We start from the raw sequence: 20,104 nt of genomic DNA, 5'->3' as shown, positions 1-20,104 counted from the left end.
TGATCTCACCCAATCGTTATGCATTAGATAGCACCAAGACAAAATTGTGCTCCCTGTACTGTTTGGTCAATTTACTATGCAAATTAACACAAGTATTTAATTATCAATCCGGGCTTGTAAGCTTAGAAGCATGTCCAAAGTATAAGGATTTTAGTTGCACTCAATTTTAGAAAATGAAATATAAATATTGATGGAAGTGCATATTACAAATATAAAATCTAACTTAATAGTTTCTGATTCAATATTCAGTAAATGAGGAAAGAGGCTCCTAACTAAGGAGATCCAGGTTGTCCTTTCCGACAATATTACTTTCATGAAGAGAAACAAAAGGTAACTAATTAAGAATAGTTTATGATGCATAAAATGTAGAGAAAAGTGGCTCCTAACTAAGGAGGTCTATATTTTCTTTCCTTACAATCTTATTCCATCATTGTTACTATTTCATTTAATTTAGAATTCAGAAATAACTCAGCAAGGAAATAAGAATGAATTTCAAATATAGCTCATAATAAAATAGAAGGAGAATTTAACTTGAATTCTTGTTTGGCCCTTCATATGCAGATTAGAATTAAATCAATATTCATTCAACAATCAAAATAAATCTTCATAAACCTAAAGAAATCTGAAGCGAAAACTAGTTTATGAAAATTATGCTAAATTAACTAAGAAGTGCACTTAGCTTGGTGTGGGGTCCCTCCACCCTTGCCTTGCACCCTTGAAGAGATATCAGCTATAGCAAACTAAGTTACTCATTCAAGCATGAACAAAAAATGAAATGAAACAGGTTCTTTAATTAACTTCCAGTCTTCAAAGAATCTCAAAACCAGATTACATAAAACTCTACATGCATAAGCCTTCAATAATCTTGGTTTAAATAGAGAAATAGTAAACAAACTTGACTAAAATGTCTCTGACAGTACTATCTATCCTAGTCCCATCTATCCTGGTCGAATCCATCCATTCAGTTCCAAAATTTTTGAGAAAACCCAAAAAATACTAAATTTGGCCTATTTCCTAGGGATTTTCTGAATAGCAGGTCATGTTTGACCAGAGTTGACCTGGCCTGTTTTAGCTCGGTTTGACCGAACCAATAGGAACACGTACATCCTTGGTTCCCAAGATTTCCATATATATTCTCATCTCGTGCCCAGGTGTCTTGCATGTATGACTTCAATGGAGCCATTACGAGAATTTTTAGTTCTGTCAAAAAATACACTAAAAACCATATTTTTGCAAAAATATCTAAAAATTGAAAAACATAATTTATATACCTGAATATGCATAAATTAGTCAAAATGAGGTGTATATGGATGGTCTATGGTTGAAAATTATGGAAATTAGGTGTATTTTAATAAGCAAAATTTGATAGAAAATGAGGGCCAACATCTCCCCCTTGCTGATGTGCAAGCATGTCCTCATGCTTGCTTTCTCCTTTTTGACCTTCTCAACGTTGATGTCTCTGCTAACCTTGATCCTAAAGCCTCTGCCTGTGTAGCCTGTAAAAGATAATCAATGCCTTCACACTTCCCTTCCTTGTAAATGGTGGTCTTGACTTTCTGCCTTTCATACTTATATTGCCATGTGTTTTTCTCTTTCAGCCATCTGTAAGCCTGTTTAGCTATGAGGGAGTTTTTAGTTTCAAGTTTGTTAACCTTCCTGGTCAACTCTTTATTCTCTTCAATAATCTTTTTGTTATTTTTCTTGTACATTTTATTTTCCTTTTTCAAATGTCTTTCTAGAATTTTTCTATCCTCCAACTCCTCTGTTAGCTCTTTGATTCTCTTGAGGTGCAGCTCTCTTTCCTCTTCTTTTGTATCTTTGGCAATCGAGTGTGATGAGGTAGCTCTTACCTCAACATTGTCAAAATATAAATCCCTCTCTTGAGGTTCCTCATAGACTCCCTTTTGCAATCTCTCAAAGATTTCATCAATTTCTTTTGAAGTGGGAGGAGGTTCAACAATTTGTACTTCAGGATCCTTTCCTTTACTACTTGTTTCTTCTTGGATTTTCCTCCTAGGCCTCCTAGGAATAGATATAAAATATTTTTCCTTCTCAATCATGATATTGTCTTGCTGTTTCTTGGACCTAGTCCTCATGTTCAAAGGAGAATTCACTATGCTTCTTGTCTTATGTTCAAATTTTTCCTCTACTCTTTGTTCTTCAATCTGATGTTGGGCTAAAAATTCCTTCCATGTCAAACCTTTACTTTTTATTTGATATTCTACCAGTATTCTAATAAGCCCCTAATGGTAGATGTGTGTCTCCTTAGTTTCAGTTTTACCCTTCACACTCTCTATCATTTTGATTAAACTTTTAGAGAAGAAGTAGGGTAGATTGATTTTTGATTCTCCCTTGATATGCTGAAGTAGTCTAATATGAAAGAGGTAGACTACACTGAACCTGTTATCACATGTAAAGTACCTCTGAATGATTAACACCAACTCTACCCAAGGTTCATTCAACCACTCCCTTAGAATGCCTTTTGTCCTATCAAATGATCCTTTTCTATGTTTTTCCAAAAAGAAAGTCCACCCTTTGTCTTTAAAATGCAAGCCTTTATGGTATTCTTCACCTTCTAGTGGAAGATCTAGAGCTTCAGAAATGAATTTTGGGCTTAGTGGAATAGATAGGTTACCCACTGTTGTTTGACCTTGACTATAATTGTTTATGAACTCCTTTGTTACCCTGTCATTATGCCCTTTGAACTTCTGAAGGAATCCTATCAACCCTGCCTGATATAGCTTTTCTATGGTCTCTTTTCCCCAATTTTCCACCTTGAATTCACTTGGCTCTAATATGGTGGAGATGTTCTCTGTATACCAGTTTATGTACCCTTGTACAATCAACATCCTCATTATAAACAAAATCACATGCATATATATATATGTGTGTGTGTGTGTGTGTGTGTGTGTGTGTGTGTGTGTGTGTTTCTACCTTCTTATTTAAGTAATTTTGATTTATAGATATTGTCAAAATGCTTACTTGATCTTTTGAATAAAAACGAAATGATTCCCTTGCTCGAATCTTTCTCAACTTCCTCTATTTTGCTGTAAATATGAATGATCTATTTGTCAAAATGAATTATTCTTTTGCAAAGATCATAAAAACATTTTAACAAAAGTTTTTATTGTCGGGATTATGATACAAGTGTTTTCCTTGATGGAAACTCACTGACAAGACAATTTAGTTTTGGTAAAAGGAAACTCACAGTACAACAGGTATATTCAGAGGTAACATGGCAGTGGTACAGAAGAACAGGAAGATGGAACTAAGGTCTACTATTCAGAATAAAAAAGGCAAAGGAAAAGGTTGATGAAAAGAAATTTAAGAAGTATATGCAAGTCCACTTAGTCAAAACAACATATACACACTACTCCACAGAACAAAAAGAGCGTATACGTGTACACACACACCCATAGGAAGAAAAGCACGTACATGTTGGAAAACCAAGGTTTTGGTCTGAGGTATTTGGTCCGTGGTATTGACCCTAGGTATTTGGTCCGAGGTATTTGGTCTATGGTATTGACCGTAGGTATTTGGTCTAAGGTATTGGTCCTAGGTATTTGGTCCAAGGTATTGGTCCTAAGTGGTTTTGGTCCAGGGTATTGACAAAGGGCCTAAAGCTATATAAAGAGAAGAATATCATAAGGCCAGGTGTGCAAGTGTATGGGTTTCTAAGGAATGCTTCTACCTGAAGTATATTTTATGTTGCAGGGGATATGTTTGTAATTTGATCTGAAATACTTTATGCACCTTGAATTCAATGTTAGATCAGGATCATGAGACCTAAAATGACTTATTAGATGATCTGACATTGGCTAGGCTAGATCTGACTGTATACACCTGTCTTATTCTCTAAGTGTCATGATCTGGGTTTGTCTAAAATTCATAAGTGTAGTAAAGTTATGAGTTGATCTATACGTTGGTTCGTCTCTTCAAAAGTATGTGTACATGCTGGTTCTACTCTCCATAACAACATCTACAAAAGAAAAGCCTCTTCTTCAGATATGACTAATCAATCTGATCAATTCTGTTGTTTTACTGTTGTCTGTCAATGAAGTCTTCTTAGATCTTAATATAAATCTGAATGCATAAGGAGGTTGGTATGTGATTGATTGATTGTATAAGTGAAAAGTAGTGATCTTTATTTTTCCCTGTGTAAAGCTTTGTAAGTTGACAGTAGATGTTTAGTATATTGTTGGTTGGTACAAAATTGATTCAGAAGTTTTATGTTTTCAGTAGTTTTGAAGGTATACGCATATTTGATTAACGGAAGTAGTGTATACATTCTGATGCATGATTTTTGAGGTTACAACTGGTTCTGAATGATGATGCAAGTTTCTAGGTTCAGCACAATGTTCTAGTGTCAGTGATCTGATTGTTCAAATTAACTGAATGTTGGTTGAAGCAGTTTAAGTTTAAAAGTTTTGATGGGTCGAGTATGAAAATTGGATGAAACATGGCTTTCAAATTGTGGTGCTGTGTTCCAGGAGTATCCAGTCTGAAAATTTATGAAACGTGGTCCTTGGTGGAAGAGAGAAGGTTGTAGCCTTCTGTAGGTCAATGCCTACGTACTAGTAAGCACATTGGCTGGTACAAGAGCTAGGGGGTCGCAGCTCCCTTCTAGTAGAAGCTGGAAAATGAGAGAAGGTTGTATCCTTCTACAGGTGGATGCCTGCATATTAGTATGAGTCTGTACCAGTACAAGATTGTAAACAGATTTTCTTATTATTAAAAGAAGACAGAGACGAAAAAAGCAGGTGGTTTTCACCCACATTGGGTTTCCACCTTAAATCTTGGCGTTCATGTGTGATGCTTTATTCTACTTTTACTACACTGTCTAATAAGTTACTGATGCACTAGTTTAACATCAACACATGATAAATTGTCTAAATCACAAGTTCTTTGGATATATGATGGTTTCTCTAATCACAGTTGCGTGAACATACTAGTTCACTTCATTGAAGTAGAGTATATAAATCTATTTGGGAAATAAAATTATTGATCTGATAATACTAATGCACCCCCCTCTCAGTATTATTTCCAACAATTGGAATTAAAGCAGGTCCTTCAGAAGAAGCTTGATCGCTTGAAGGTAGATCTTCCAAGATGAATAATCATGAAGGCATGGGATCCACCAGATCACCAATCTTTGATGGGAGAAACTTAGTATATTAGAAAATAAGAACCGAAGCCTATCTACAATCGCTTGGAACCGATGTTTGGAAAATTGTGGAAGGAGGATATTAATTTCCAGCAACAATTCCTACTAATTCTGCAGGTAAGAAGTTATACGAAACTAATGCCAAAGTTGTCAATACATTACTGGGAATTCTGTTAGAATCAGAATTTGTCAAGGTTATGCAGCTCAATAAAACCAAAGAAATATGGGACAAGATCATTTAGAGCTAAGCTTCAAACTCTCATAATTCAGTATGAAACTCTTAAGATGCATAGTGATGAGAGTATAGCAGGTTACTTTTTATGCATAGATGAGATTGTTAATTGTATGAAGAATCTGGGTGAAGAGATAAAGGAAGTCACTCTAGTTGAGAAAATTTTGAGATCTTTGTCTGCTAAATTTGAGTTAAAAGTGTCTGCCATAGAAGAAAAATAGGATCTTCAGAATATCATTGTGACACAACTTCATGGAATCCTAACTGCTTTTGAAATGAGAAATGGAGGTCCATCAGATATGAGAGAAGCCACACTTAAAGCATCAGAAAAGGGAAAAGAAAAGGAAGAACACAATGAATCAAGACACATTTCAAAAGAAGAAGATGAGGTAAATTTTTTCAAGAAGCTTCAACGGGGTTCTGGAAGGTTCAGAGGTAAACTACCTTTCAAATGCTTTTCTTTTGGTAGAGTCAGTCATTATGTTGCCAAATGTCCTCATAAAGGTAAACATGAAAAAGGGAAGGAATATGCAAAAGGAAATAGGAAATAGGTTGTGAATAGGAGTGGGTGTCTGTGAGCTTTTTAAATTCTGCCTCTATTTGATTTCTTTCTCTTTCACCCATAAGAGCAAATTCAGTTAGGAATCGATCGCCGGACGGAAGATGGCCACTGTAGCGTGCCTTCTCTACGCTGGGAATGGAGTCGCTGTCTGGGTGAGTGTTGGAGGCGGCTCGGAAGGGAAGGCCATAGGACCTGGTCTCTGTAGTCTCGACCACAAGCGCGTGCTGAAGGAGGCCCCGAAATCCCATCGATCAACATGGGAGGGTGTGATTATTCGGTCCATTGCTAGGGAATATCCTGAAGCCACTGCCATAGCAGAAATGATTGAAGGACTGAACGAATTAAAGGAAGATCGGAAGGATAAGACCGGGAAGTTGAATGAGGACAGAGATCGGCAGACAATCTCTGTCTTTCGGCACAGAATCCATTTCAGGGGCAGAGAATCGTCAGGGTTTGGGTCGATCTATGCAGGCATAGCCTGCTGGCTGTCCATCAGGATGCTAACCCCACTGCTGTCCTTTGCATGCAAGAATTAGGGACTGCATGCAGCCGATCTGAACCATCACACAATTGCAGGGTTCAAACTCCTCAGATCCAGGCCGGATCTAACAGATTGGAGCAAGTTTCAAGACTATACGGCACCCAGTCTTCAGATCGGCGGGAATAGGCACCGAATGATCAGAGGACACGCCTTTCTCGCCATTCAAAAGGCAGATCGACCCAATAAGAGGCAAGATCTGGAAGAACGTACACATCAAGGTCATCTGACAACCAGTATAGACACTGGTTCAGGCCGAGCACAGCCAGAACGCATACATCAGGTAACCAAAAATAGTTTCCAGATTTTTATTAAAACCCCTGAGAAGAAATCTTTCTTAGTATGGGTAAGAGGAGATAGTTCTGTTTCGCTGCTAAAGCAGCAAATCTGTGCTCTGACTGGCTATCCAGGCCAGATCCAACACCTAGTCAGTGGTAGGTGGTCTCCCGGACCACAGAACTCTAGAAAGCTACGAGATCAGCCCAGGAGAAACCATTGTCTTGAATCTCAGGCTGAGAGGAGGGGCACCATCTCAGGGACAGCCAAGCAGTTTAGGAGGGGAAAAGGGGAAATCAGTACCCCAGCAAAAACCCAAGGGAGCTTCATCATATAAAAACATTCTCCAAGGAAACAGAGAGTCAGGATCCTCCCCAGATCAAGGCGGATACACACCTCGGCCATACATAGTTGAAAAGCTAGGGCAAACTCCAGCTCTTAATTTTGACTCCACAGGGCTGGATGACTATGTTAAGTCATATGAATCGCAGGCCCTCATATGCCGATTCAACAGCTTTTGGCCAACACCAACGAATCTATTCCACTGGATCTTCAAAAATTGGACCATGGAATGCGAAATACACTTATGCTCTAAAGGGTTTTTCATAGTCAGATTTGCATCCAGGGAAGTCAGAGATATAATTATCAATGCTGGGCCTTGGTTCTGGGGAACGGCAGGGCTGTTTATAACCCCATGGTTTACAGACTTCGACCCAAACAAAATGACAGTCTCCAAAGTGCCGGTATGGGTTCGTCTTTACAACCTCCCCCTACATTTCTGGAGTGAACGAGTCCTGGAAGGAATCGGGAACAACATCGGGAAATACATCAAAACAGATATGGAAAGGATTGATGAGAGGATTTTCACTTTCGCACGAATTTGTGTGGAAGTGGATTTAAGTAAAGGGCTGCCTGACAACATAAGGTTGATCTATAAACAACAAAACTGGTTGCAAGCACTAGACTATGAAAATACTGCCTTTAGGTGTAGGCTATGCAGACAAACAGGACACCTGCAAAGCACATGTCCAGAAGCCAAAAAAGTAAATAGCAAAGGAAAGCAGAAGAAAGGATGGTTCTTTTCCCCTCCGTCCTCAGAAGATGAAGAATCAGAAGCCGAAGAGGAAGATACTACCGCAGAGACAACTGAGGTCCCCCAAGAAACGGGGAAACAGAAGGAAACCACAACAGATACCAAGGTTTCACAGCACCACCCAAATCAGGCAGAGAAGACAAATGATGAACAGAACATGGGAGGGATAAAGCGGAACCACCATTCAGACACATCAGATTCAGACAAGGATTTAGGCACGCAGAAAGCAGAAACACAGTTAGTCATAGCCTCGATCGAGCCCACTCAAGGAGGATGGCGCAAGGTCGAAAAGAAAAAAGGAAGGAAAACCTGAAGCGTGAGTTTCACTCACATATGTAATTCAGTTTTGCCTTCACCTCTCTTCCCTCTCTCCCTCTCTCTTTTTTCTCCCTTTCTCTCTCTTCTTTTCTCATCATTTTTTGCACGTTACTCCAGTAACGTTGCGTAGGGTGCCATGGCACTCGAGCCCATTGGGCCACTTACAGAAATGCATCATGCATCTGCAATTGTAACTTTTCATTTCTTTAATAAAAGGTTACAGATTTTTTCCTCGGAAAAAAGGTTGTGAATAGGAGTTACTATACACATGAAGATAGTGATGGTTTATCTAATAGTGATGAAGATGAAACTGAACAAGATTATAGACTTCTCATGGCTTATGAAAATGATGATTTTTTGGATGCATTAGAAGAGGAATACTTTCATGAAGAAATCATTAAACTCAAAATTTGTTTAGAAGAAAAGAATATGATCATAGATACTTTGACACACCGACTTGTTGAAAGAGAAAAACACAATGAAAATCTAGAATGTGAAATTGTGGCTCTAAGAAAAGATCTTGAGAAAACAAAATCTCTCAATCTTAGATTTGCTAAAGGATCAGAAACTTTAAATGAAATTATCAAAGTTTAGCATTCTCCTCTGATAAAGACAGGTCTTGGATATACTTAAGAATCATCTCAATCACAAAATTCATCAACCTCCACCAGATGCTATCTTGATGCAGCAAAGACCAGTGAACAATATGTTAATCGTTAGCAAATGCCTAAAGTGAATCATTAGGTAAATCATATTCAATTTACTCCAAGGATGAATATCAATAGAAGCCGCAACCAACAGGTAAACAATGTCAAAAGATTCGATGGTCACAAAAACTTCTTTAATGGGCAATGTTTCTCATGTCATAACTTTGGACACAAGGCTGCTCAATGTGTTTCTTACAAAACCATCATGACTAGAGAAGCACATAATCAAAGGATTGTAATAGGAATCAAGAAGATTTCCTTCATTAACTTTTCTCCTCTTGAAAGTGAAATAGAATGCTCGATTTGTAACAACTTTGGTCATGAAGAATCTAAATGCAGGAGAAAATTTCAGCCAACACTTCAAAAGGAGGAAACACCATTTAATCCCAAGATATGAAGAAGGAAGGAATATCAATCAGAAAGATTGTTACACAATATTTTTTCACCGACCCCGCATTCTGTGATCCCGGACATTGCCAGTCTATGTTATTGACATCTGCTTTGTGTCATGTTGTAAAATATGTGTCAGTGTCTTCCTTGTCATATCAGGAAGAATACCTCAGTTCATTACTCTTGGAGAGAACCCTTTTTAATCTCTGTTTTTGGGTCGTCGTGGGTCATCAGTTATTCCACCTACGAAGATGGCCAAGATTTAACTAAGCCTAGCGACGTCATCGCCCTATCCTTGTGTTTCACTCGTGACGAGCTACTTTTGGCGAGTTTGTTTTTAACAAATTGTCGAAGCTTCTGAGTGGCGGTCCTAGGGTTGGTTGTTGGATCAGATGAGCTCGACTCTCTCCTTTGGGATGGTTGTTCCACCTTTTGTGCAACCTCCCAAAGGGATAAGCTCTTTCTCCCATATTTTATGGAGGCTCCTCCTCCTATAAATACCTCCTTCATAGCTGAGATCAACTAGTTCAGTTCAGTGAGTAGAGGAAGAGGGTGAGAGGGTTTGAGTAGAGAGTTTGGAAGTAGCTTATAATGTAACTTAGCTTGGGATAGTTTTGTGTGGATTTGGCTTGATTGTATTAGTGTTCTAGCATCATAATTTTCCTTTTGGGTAGGAGAGAGACTTATTCATCCTCTTGGGAGAAAATTCATGAGTGAATGCTTGCAGAGACATGCTGACAAGACCCTTCAAGGAGACCTACAACATCAAGGCATGGTCGATAGTGTAGGGTTTCGTTGGTTAGCACAACTAACTCCAAACCTAGGTCCAAGCCCCTTCAATCCAACAAATGGTTCTGTTGTTGGGACCATGATCTATCTAAGGGACGTGTGATGTGGGGTCCATGGAAACCAATAAAGAAGGATATTTAAAAGTGAATAGATTGGAATCTGCATGATTTTGCAGCTTAATAAAATAGGAAACCACGTCTGTGGAAAGAAGAGTGGTTGTAGAGATATCTATATGCATAGGAACACAAAGTTTTCTTCTCCTCTTTTCTATGTGAATTATACGAATGGTTGTCTAAATTGGTGGGTGGTCAACCTACCTAGAAGCTGGATAACCACATTCTGTGGACTCTAGAATTAGTGAAGTGCCTGGAAGGGTTAGAATACAAGGTTGTAAAGGTTCTCGATTACTGGATCAATAGTATTTTGGGTAGATTTATCACGAAGTTCGTGATTGATACGTTTATAAGTTATAGCGAAGCTGAGCACCGGTTTTTCAAAGGATCAAGAGATAAGTATTTGGAGTCTTTGGAAACCTAGATTAAAATTATACTATGCAAGAAACGGGTTATGCCACTAAATTGATGTTTAGAAGAGGCTCAACGAGAGCTATGCGAAGTGGGAAAAAATTCAGGAAAGATCTAGATACAATTGCTCAGTACAATCCTTTGTTGGGAGCATTTGATAGAGAAGAAGAAAGTAATAGTTCGAAGATGCCAAGAGGTGTGTTGCAGTCATTAGATCAAGGCACTGCGGGAATTCCACATCCATCCACTCCACCTCTTCCATCACCTCCACCTCACACACCTATGCCTCCACCTCACACACCTATGCCTCCAGCTCCAGCTCCACCTCCACTATTTAGTATGGAAAACACTATGAAGATGCCTATATTGAGGGGTCTGGGGATAGAAGACCCTAATCAATTATGGTTTGCAGCAGATGCTTTGTAGAAGTCACAACAGATATCAATGAAGATATGAAGAAAGTGCAGATGGTCACAACATTGAAAGATAGGGTGTTGAGTTGGTATATTAAGTAAAATACAACTAATCCAGCTGTGTCATTGAAAAACACTAAAGATGCGCTGAATAATGAATTCAAAAAGCCAAATTCTCAAGCCCAATATGTGACTAAGGTCAAAGAAATTAAGAAGAAGGTGAATGAATCTACATGGGATATTGATCAAAGGCTGAAATGTCTACTACAATAGGCTAATATACATAATTCAGACGAGCAACATAAGGACCCATATATTGCTATGTTGTTGCCTCATTTGAGATTACCATTGTCACAACAGAAACTTGGATTGTAGGCATAAGCATTGGAAATTTCTATGAAGTTGGGGGCTTCGCCTATTCAGGATACGAATTTGGGAGTGCATTAGATTCAGACATAGTTGGCTAACCTACATATGGAGTTGCAGGATCTCAAAAAGGGAGAAGAGGTAAAAAATGAGACCCGTTCTAAAGTGTGGTGCTTAAAGTGCAAAGGAAATGGTCATGACAAGGATCATTGCCCGGTATATCAGAACTATCTAATTGGGGGAGGTCCTAACACCCTAAAGCTAGAAAATTCCACTGAATTGAGTAATAGTGTAATGCCATGGTGCACTATCTACCAAATAACAGGAAAACACTCAACTAACAATTGCCATTTGTTGCAAAAGTTTGTACAGACTCCCCAACAACTATCCTACAATTTCTGTAATTTTGTAGGCCATGATGAACATAATTGTCGAAGCTATGAGTTAATGATTCACAGGACTCCGACATATAGAGTACAAGTTGAGACTCATCCACTGTAGGATCAAGGCACACCTGCACCGCATGCAGGATTCTAGGGACAAGGAAGTGGATGAGGGGTAGGAGCTGGGAGAGGTCGTGGATAGGTTATTTGTTACAATTGTGGGGGACCATGCCACTATGCGCGAGATTGTCAAAACCTGACACACCCCTCTTATTAGTATTGCCAATAGTTTGACCATGTAATAGAAGATTGTCCTATACTCATTGCAAATATGAAAGAGAAGAAGAACCAACAACCCACTTAGAACATCCAGATGATGAGATTAGAACTAGGCGAGGATGACCCAAGCATTAATATAGTTACGCGAAGCGGTATAGCTACTGGGGAAGAAAAAAACACAGTGAAACAACCAAAAGAGAATAAATGGGTGTGGAGGGCTGATGACAAAGAGAATGGATTTGATTTTCATAAAGCAAAGGAAATATTTATGGAGGTGAAGGAGAGATTTGTGGATTCAAGAGCTTCCACATCAAAGAATTAGAATGAACAAGTAGAGAACCCTGAAGAGGTCATTTCTGCGTAGGAGACAGATCCCTCAGTATTGAAATCCTTCTTGCAAACCTGCATGAACCTCTTAAGGGACTAGAAAGCAGTGGAGGGACTACAAGAGTTAATAGAAACTACACTAGCAAGGGTAATCCGCTACCAGAATAACACGCAGTGCATAAAATAGGAAAAAGTAAGAAAATGAATGGTTGAGAGATGATATTGATTGCACAAATCAGAGAATTTGAAATGGACCAGGTGATCTTAGATTTGGGATCTGATGTGAATGTTTTTCCTAAACAAACTTGGGAAAGAATGGGAAAGCCAATGCTATAATGGTCTCCAATTTAGCTGTGAATGGAAAACCAACAAAAGATTATTCCTATGGGATGCTTACATGGAGTAATTGTAGACATTGAAGGGGCACGCGCTATAGATGATTTTGAGGTAATCGAAATAGTGGATGATAGTAATCCCTACCCCGCACTGTTGGGAATCAATTGGGAATTTGATATGAATGTGGTCATCAACTTGAAGAAGCACAACATGGTGTTTGAGAAAAAGGAATTGAGAGTCATTATTCCATTGGATCCAGTTGAGGGTTCCCGGTATACTGAACCAGTCTGAGATTACTATGAGGAGGGTGATATTGAACATATCTATAGGCTTACTATGTGGAACGAGGATTGGATCAATCCTACGGCCGATAGAAGAATTAGTTTGGAAAAGAAAAGCTCCTGCAACTCAGATTCAGATGAGGTGCTTGAGCATTGGTATAATATATTGCATGAAGTATCAACATTGTGATGCAACAGACTTACTAAATCACTTTGGTGTATATCCACTGAGGTATGAAATTTACCATATTATGATGGCTTAGAAGATGTAAATTTGTTTCTTGATAAATTTTAAAGGGATGTACTGGAGGAGCATCGATTCCAGGCATTGGACATCGTGCTAAGAGCTATGCCTACCAGATGGTGGGGTACACATAAGGACAATTTTGCAGACTAGAAGGAGTACCAAAGGATGATGAAGTTGCGATTTGGCTATGAAAATACCCACATTATTGAAAAATATACAGGGAAGGATGATCCGCGTGAGCATCTAGCTCATTAGATGAAAGCATGGGGAGAGGAACCACAACCTGAATGGGTACATATATTTTTCCACACCTTGGATACTATTCTGATGAATTGGTACTTAGAAACAGAGCTGCGACATGGAACCACAAAGTGGGACGTTATAAAGGAGAGATTTCTTCTAACATTTAGTTTTGAGGACGAATTCGAATGTATTGATGAAGCATTACAGGAAATCAAGGTTGCAATATTCAGAACACTTGTAGAGCCTATAGCGTGGGTACAACCTGACTGGAGCACGCAGCTGCACCATGCTCTAGAGTACTACAATGTTAGCAAAGAAGAAGGTGAGGAAGACCACACGAATATCAGTATACTTGAGTCAGAGGGACAGTGTGACATCACTAGGCCTAAGGTAGAGTTGCCTGACATTTCAAAACCATTGAAGACCAAGCAAGTGAACATTGGGTCGGAAGCACAGTCGAATTTCGCAAATATGGGAAATTACTAGGATGAGGACACAATTGACAAGGTCATAGAGTTGTTACATGAAGATCAAGACTTATTTCCAACAAGGTTATCTGATCTAAAGGGGATAGTAGGTGATTTGGGTGTTAAGAAGATCAATCTGAAGCCAAATGCAAAGCCGTAAAGCAGCACCCATATCGATTGAATCCTAAATATAATGAAAAGGTGCACGAAGAGATGGATAAGACGCTTGAAATAGGAATTATTAAGCCTATAGAAGAATCAGACTGAGTTAGTCCTATGGTGGTTCAGGAGAAGACGACAAAGGGAGAAATTAGGATCTTTGTAGATCTAAGGAAGTTGAATGATGCTTGTGTACATGATCCATTCCCTATGTTGTTCACAGATGAAGTCTTAGAAATCATTGGTGGTCAAGAATCATACTCTTTTATAGATGGATTCTCAGGATATCACTAGATCAAGGTTGCGCTAGAAAATCGAAGAATACCTTTGCCACCAAATGGGGCTCTTTTCAGTATAAAGTTATTCCCTTTGGACTTAAGAATGCCCCTGCGATATTTTCTAGGGTGATATTCATAGCCTTTAAGGAATTTATTCACAAGTTTTTGGAGGTCTACTTTGATGATTGGATGGTGTTTGGATTAGTTAAAAAGCATGTTTCAAGTCTTCACCTAATGCTGGATACTTGTAGGAAGTATCGGATCTCCCTAAATCCAAAGAAGTGTATATTTTGCGTACCATATAGAATACTTTTGGGCCACGTTGTTTGTAAGAAAGGGTTTACGATGGACCCTACTAAAATTGTGGTAATTATCATTTGCATCTCCAAAGGAATGTAACAGATGTGCACAACATTCGGTCATGTAGGATACTATAGAAATTTCATTAAGGCATATGCGCAGATAACAGTGCCCATGGATAAATTATTGAAGAAAGATGTGACATTTTTTTGGGATGATGATTGCCAAATAGCTTAGATGTTTTAAAGGAAACGATGGTTACATCACCTATTCTAGTGTTCCTTGATTGGAATAAAGAATTTCATGTACATGTGGATGCATCCTGAATAGAATTAGGAGTCCTTTTAACCCAACCAAGTGGAGGAGATATTGACCATCCGATTTCATTTGCAAGAAGAAAATTGTCTAAGGCAGAGAAGAATTATTCAACCATGGAGCACAAAGGGTTGGCGATGGTATATCTGCTCCAGAAGTTCAGGCACTATCTGTTGGGTACGCACTTCAAAATGTATATAGACCATTCAACTTTGAAGTACCTGGTCAACAAGCCTGTGTTGTGGGGGGGGGGGTTTGTAGGTGGTTATTGCTATTTTAGGAGTATAAATTCGAAGTAGTTGTGAAGCCAGGAATATTAAATTTTGGACCCGATCACCTTTTGTGGATTGAGAATGACAAAGAACCTACAAGTCTTGATGAGAGATTTCCTGATGCGTAGCTCTTTTCTGTGCATGTTGTAGATGAACATCTTGCGGATATAATCCAATTCTTGTCTATGGGTGTAGCTCCTAAAGGATATACAATGTAGAAAAGGAAGGAATTACTGGTCAGGGTTGCGGATGTCTCTGTAATTGCAGGGCACTTGTATAAAATGGGGACAGATGAAGTTCTACGCAGATATGTACCGAATTATGAAAGACAAAGTATCCTCTCCGAATCATCTAGAGGAGTTTCTAGAGGACATTATGCTGGAAGACAGACTGCGCAGAAGATCCTACGAGCTGGGTTGTGGTGGCCGATTATGCACAAAGATTCCAAGGAGTATTCTAGGGCATGTAATGTCTATCAGAGGACCGGGAAGTCGTCACGAAGGGATGAATTGCCTTTAAACCTGTAAGTCTAGTTACATGCATTCGACAAATGGGCAATAGATTTTGTGGTACCTATTCAGCCACCAGGAAGGAAGACAGGAGCACACTACATTATCACGGCAACAAAATACTTGACCAGGTGGGATGAGGCACAACTCGTGAAGGATTACAATGCAACTATAACTGAAAAGTTTAAATTTGAGTACATTCCATCTAGGTTTGGTTGTCCTAAGATTTTGATGAGTGACACGGGTTCAAATTTTCTGAATCAAATGACTGTTGCTTTGCTAGAAGAATTCCAGATGTCTCATCAGAAAATCATGCCATACCATCCCAAAACAAACGAAACAGTTGAAGCTTTCAATAAGATCCTGGATAATTCTTTGACGAAGATCTGTAATGTGAATAGGAATGGCTGGGATGTGCACATACCAGCTATTCTTTGGGCATATAGAACTACATGTAAAAGGTTGACTGGACAGACACCATTTCAAATGGTTTATTGAAAAGAAGCAGTGATGCCAATGAAGTACTTAGTGTCAAGTTTGAGGATTGTTACAGTCATGAAGATGGCAGATCGGTATATCATGGAAGAATGTCTCGCGTAGATACTTGAGTTAGAAGAAGATCGATTCTTGACAGGTTTTCATCAGTAGGTGAAGAAGGATTCATAAAAGGTGTGGTATGATCGCCACATGAAGCAGCACACCTTTAAAAATGGAGATTTAGTGTTGATGGATGGTAGCAAGTTTACTAAGTTCCCAAGAAATTTTTAGATGAATTGGTTGGGACCATACATCGTCAAGGAGATTACGGATTGGGGTGTAGTTCAACTCGTGAAGCTGAATGGGGAGCTATTTCTAGGAAGAATGAATGGGAGACGGTTGAAGTTGTACAGGGGCGATCCCACCCCTATGCGATGGCTACATGGATGCAGGGAAATATTAGTAATTTAGGTAGTTGGAAGGAAGTATGGGACTAACAAGGTGGTTCCCATACAACCTGGCTAGAAAGTGACCGTTGGAAGCACTGTAGATGATTGGATGGCTATTTTCCCATTAAAGGGAGCGGGGAGAAAGCATTTAAGAAGCATATCTTTGGAAATTTGCCACCAAAAAAGAATTAATGAGGGATATATGGAGGGAATCGATGGATTTTAATTCAAAAAGGCTATAAATACAACATCCCGCTCCACTTTCAGACACTTTGCTTCCAGAGGGATTGTCTTGAAATTTTGTGCCTAGGTTTGAGCATAAAAGGTTGTTGTATGTTTGGTCGAGATTAGCAAGAGGTAGAGCGAGAGTTTTCATAGAAGGGGCTTGGGTTTGAGGGAGATTTGTCTGAGTGGAAGAAGAAACTCTTATGGGAGAGCCTTGACAAGATGACTGTAACACCACTAGTCCTTACCACTGCACCTAGGTTTTCGAGGCCAAAACCTACTACCTCTATGGCAGGAGAGAAAAACCAAAAAAACCATAGCAATCCCCGGTTCAACAATTGTCGTGCAAAATACCAACTGAGCTTAGACAGAAGGGTCGTATGGATAAAAAATAGCCTATGGAACCCTAAGACCTAGGTGAAGAAGAGCTCATTATGGGGATTGAAAATATAAGTGCAAAAGAAGTAGAGTCAATTTCTCGGCTACCGCCATATATACCCCCTCAAAAATCAACTGCCAAAGTCACTAAGGACCATGACTTGTTGAAATTCAAGGTATTCATGCCATTGCTGCTGGAGGAAGTACCTATTGAGGGTGAATTGTTGGCCTAAGTACCATTTCTGAAGATGGAGGATTGGGATTTCGACGATCATGCGAAGTTTCCGCAATTAGAACCCAATAATTCTTGAAATCAGTCTACTACGAGGAGGCTGATGTCACAAGGCTTGAACCAATGAAGTGGGTGGTTGGTATTGAGTGCACAGGGTTGCTAAACATGTTGTATGTCCCACATTTTAGCCACAACATAATTAATACCATTTGTGTGCATCAATTGTTGGCATTAGTTCATGATGGGTGCCTCTGGCTAGGAGGGCCCATCCTGATTGACAATATGCTGATCCATAGAATTACAGTGCTACCTTATCAAGATGCGAACCCCGCATACGCTTTTGTGGGGAAGTCGCAGGAGAAAAAGCATGTGGATCATATGAAGAACGAATTCGGGTTGGTTAAGAAGTCGCGAGGCTACACCATTAGCTCTATATTGGATGAAGTTTTGCAGTTTGTTGAACAGAGTTTGCCAGAAAAAATAATGCAGAAGTGTTGTGCCGATGAAGTGCCGACACCAGTGGTATCATTAGATGCGTAGTGCAGCCAGGGGGTCCAATTTAATTTGAAAAAGTACCTTTGCTAAGAATTATTGGATGATTTCCGTGAAGCTGAGAAGGACGAAAAAGCGTTCCATTACACATTGTTACTGTTATTGATCGCAATGATAGCTTAGAGGACACCCGAGGATTCCCAGTTCCCAACACTGGATCCAGACTTATGCGGGGCTTCAAAACTCACCTCGTTGTGGGTGACAAAGGACCCTCATCATATCACTGAAAACAAAATGTTATGGGTACATTTTGAATCAGAGTTGCGTATGGTGATCAACCAACGACCACGATTGTCACCTAGTCTACATGCACATTATAAATATGTAGTAGACTTCAAAGAAGATTTTCACAATCTGTCCATACGCACCAAGAAGGATGTTGCAGGAACATGGCACAAGTTTCCTTATTTAGTCGTGGATGATGATATTATGGGGGTCATCAGCTAATGACCGAATGATTGCCTCAACCCATCTAGCGAAGCCGTAGGAACAAGTAAGGCCGTATAAGTAGCAATAGGGAAAACAACAACTACACCAAAGGCTAATAAAGACCAAAAGAAAGAAGCACAAAAGGCTTCTAAGAAAGATAACGAAGCACAGAAGGAAAAAGATGTGCATGCAGAAACAATGCAGGTCACTATTGACCTCGAAGAGCTTGATACAGAGCACATAGATGTTGAAGTAGAAACTACAGATGAAGAGGAAAGGGGTGCAGACCCCTATGTCGGATCATAGGACTTAGAGTCCCCCTTTAGGATCGGGAATAGACAGAAGCATAGCTCGACGGGACCATGCAAGAAGAATAATTCTGATAAGTCTCTGAGTACTACACCATTGGTCCTCACGGAGGTGGACCTTGATGAGATATGCGATGTTGTCTACTCCGCAACTAAAAACATATGGGGCACATCGAGGACCAGTACCAATAAGTACTAGACAAAGTGCAACAGGCTCTGAAGGAATTGCAAGTCCAGATAGGAGTGATCCAAGCGAGCGTGGTTCAAGTGAGTGTGGGTCAAGCGAGTGCAAGTCACGTGAGTGGGACATCAAAGGTGGAACTAACTACATACCTCCGTGCAGTGATGTTGCTGAAGGGTTCCCTACATGTCGAAATAGCTAAGGATCAGGCCAGGGTGTTGCATATGACCAACATTAGTATTAACCTTGTAGCACTAGCTATCCAAACCTTACACGAGTTGCACCAAGGAATTTCAGATGAGCTCTGCATTCAGGAGAAAATAGCCCTTTTGATTATCGACGAAGTAAAGACTAACAATCAAAATATGTTTGTAGAGGAACTGTAGGCCTTGTAGGACCATGACAAGGTGATGTAGCACAATCAATAACTAGAGGAAGCCCTTACCCAAGTGTGCACCGAGCTCCCTGAGCTCCAAATTCCATCCAAGGTGGCGTCTGCGAAGAAAAATGACAAGTTAGCTTCTCCATTGAAGGAATCCAAGGAGGAAATCAAAAAGGTGTAGTTTGAATTGCAGCTACAGATTTCAGAGCTTCAAATGAAGCTACATCCAACCACCCCTTCGGAGGTGAGAGAGTAGTGTGAAGCTGCCATTAAAGTAGATATGACAACTCTCACCGCTACAGTCAATTATTTGAGTAGATAATGGAAATGTGGGCCTCACTACAGGAGGACCCACACTTGCAGAAGATCGAAGTAGACATTTGCAACAAACAGCTGCAATTCAATGAGATCTCAGTGACAACATATACCCTTGCACCTATGCAAAGGTTCGCTAGACTTCAGGAAGGAAAGACTATGCAGTCACAGATCAAGGAGCTACACAGAAAAATGTCCATAATTGCAGTGTGAACACAGCCGTGGGCTGATGAGGCAAGACAATGGTCTCAAACCATATAGGGCAAGCTAAAGGCCCTTCAGCAGACACAAAGGACCATGGGCCTTGCAGTCAAAGGTCTAACGATGGAGAAGTTGGTTGAAGAAGTTCGCAAGGTTGTTGCACAAGGAACAACAAATCTTCAAGCATTGAAGATCGAATTCAGTGGT

The sequence above is a fragment of the Pinus tabuliformis genome, chromosome X (genome assembly GCF_031772625.1).
Source record: "Pinus tabuliformis cultivar Carrire ecotype Pingquan chromosome X, CPIR1, whole genome shotgun sequence".
NCBI lineage: Eukaryota > Viridiplantae > Streptophyta > Pinopsida > Pinales > Pinaceae > Pinus > Pinus tabuliformis.
This window is presented reverse-complemented; position numbering follows the sequence as displayed.